Source organism: Ruditapes philippinarum, unplaced genomic scaffold, assembly GCF_026571515.1.
Source record: "Ruditapes philippinarum isolate M1 unplaced genomic scaffold, ASM2657151v2 ctg1193_1_1_1_1, whole genome shotgun sequence".
NCBI classification, from domain to species: domain Eukaryota; kingdom Metazoa; phylum Mollusca; class Bivalvia; order Venerida; family Veneridae; genus Ruditapes; species Ruditapes philippinarum.
In genome coordinates this window covers 46,693-49,518 of record NW_026855168.1, presented here as the reverse complement: position 1 = coordinate 49,518, position 2,826 = coordinate 46,693, and positions in this window count along the sequence as shown.

The window sequence follows — 2,826 nt, the reverse complement described above, 5'->3', positions numbered from 1 at the left end:
TATTATGTGCTACCCTCTGGCTTCAAGAGATTGATATAGAAATATAAAACATAAATGAGTTAAAACTAGAGGATGAGAAAAGTAATAAACGCTTGTTAAATGTGATAAAATACGGTATGATAGTTTTCTACCCTGCAGATTTAGTTTCAAATGGTATTTCAATCTAATATAATAGCTTTATTAGTTTCCAAAATCAAAAAAAGAGTAATCATCTACATATTAAATATGTAAACGAGGTAATAATTCTGCAAAAAATGTTCGCAAAATACCGACAGTATGCGCCACATCTGTTTATGAGTAATTACCCCATAGATAAGCGAAAAACGCGTAAATTTTGCTGGTTTTGTATAAACAAAGGGAACTAAATCAAGTGTTTGAATAAAAAATGACGATTTTTGAACAGATGTGTATCTCTCTGTTAAATAAACAACAAAAACTGAAGGACCATAATTCTGCAAAATGACTGAATCACAAAACACTGACAACATGTACCAGAGCACTTCATGACAAAGCTTCTGTGACAGTTTGGTGAAAATCGCTTGAGAAATAGCACTTGCGTACCAAGTTTATTTCTCCGTTTTATTAGAAAAAATACAATTAAAATCAATTATTCAGCCAAAATTTGCTTGAAACTTGATGACAAAGCTTCTATGAATTTTTGGTCAAATCCTTTGAGAAATGCAGGAGGAACAGAAAAAATGTGCACGCCCGTCGACGTACCCAAATCGTATGGTTAAAAATTTCAAATAAAGGCAATTATTCTCTCAAATGAATTTCAGTGCACTTGCACCGTTATTATCCAGCAAGGCAGGGATGTGCAAGTAAGGCTAAAGCAACACCGAAACTCAGCAACGCTATGGCCAAAACCAATAACATGGTTTGAAAACGGACCAAAATATTTCATCCTAAATCAAATTAATGCAATACAGATTCTTCGTTACTTTTGCATTAGTAGAGCGTTATATCACTGCATATACACGATGATTTTGTGAAAAATAGTCACCTGTCATTGTGCCTGGGTTGTGATTAGGGCACGTTCTATGATCAGGAATTGTAATTTTTGTTTTCATTTTATTTCAACGTTTCATTTATGATACAAAATAAATATGCATTTAAAATGCAATAACAAGATACGTTTCCAACTGTATATCTAAATATAAAGATATTACAAAGTTAGGCCTTGCAGTTGTTCTGGTATTTAATTTTGTAATTGGATGTTATACAATTTGAGAGTATCAATAATCTTGTAAGTAATGTAAATTGGTCACTAGCAAACATGAACATGAACTAAGAACGGTCATTAAGTAAACATGTAATACTATAGTAAAATAGCTTCTATTCAACGTGATTTATACCAACAGCTATACGGTTCAGCAACCCTATCTAATTATAAAAAATGGCCATTTTTACAGTGACCAAAAACCAAATACAAGAACAACTTAATGATACTATTTACTGATGTCATTTACCAACATTTATGTAAAGACATGTATATCTGTACTAAGCAATAGTCAAACAATAAATGGTTTGTATGATAGAAAAATGTTTAAAACTACATACATAGATTGTAAGATTTGGATTTAGAAGTTACTCTGATAATACCACAGGAAATACATTAATAACCCACTAGACATTGCTTTGAATGAAGTTATTCATAAACTACATTACATCATGTGAAGAAAACGGAATGACTAGGATGGTCATGAAAACATGAAGGTACCAGTATGATATAATCATTGTCTTGTAATGATTGTATCATATCTTTCAATTACATTTTCATCGAAATACTCCTGACACTGACAAGCCTAAATAAAAGTTCCAAAGATTCCTATGGTTCATCTTAAATAAAAGACAGACACTTCATTCATGTTAATGTTCTGAAGTTATATATATCACATATCAGATTTTAAACACGCAATTATATTTCAGAGAAATGTTTCTCATGAAAGGTTACGTATACTTGTACTTAACTCGTTTCAAAATTAAAACGGATATTTAATTTCATTTAATAGCGAAAATAAGCGAGGAACAATATTTACTCTTACTTTATTTAGATTATAAATTAAAGTTTTCCTTGTATTACGTTATTTATTGTTAGACTAATTTACAGTTCTGAGAATATAAGAAAAACATCAAACGATAGATTTGCAGTTCAAGAATAGAGGTTCATGTAGAGATAAAAAGCGTTTGATTATTATGAATGTAAAATATCTTAAAATGAAACTGCATGAAACCTAAGCGTGATTTCTTTTCCCTCAGCACATACTGGGGTTGTATTTATCTTTTTGTTTACACTTTAATCATAACCTTATGAGGGAACATTTATAAATGTGCATATATTTCCAGACATTTCACAGCCTTTCTTTTCAACGAAAAGGCTAAGTTATTGTCATGACCGACTCGTCAGCTTTATCTTTTTTTAACCTTTAGGTGAAGTTTTAATTTATGATAATTAACTTACATGTGGATGCACCATATAAAGTGAAAAAAACTAGGGAAAAATCATTCGTTCGATGTATTTACACATCTGCGTATGTTTTTAACTCCAAAATTTCACCAATTTCATGTTTAAATGTTCAATTCTACTTAAACAGTGATAGGGAGTATAGACTGTAATATGCACTTTTCATTATCATCTATAAACAGATTCAATTAAATCGAGTTGGCAACATTTTCAATTTGGTCATTTTGGACCTTCTTTAAATAAAATCTTTTTTCTCTATTTCAGTAATAAATACTTTGTAAGGCCGTTAAAACTGCTTAATAAAGTATTTCTGTAGGCTGCAGAAATGTTATTCTACAAGTACATGCAGATTAAGTGCTGAT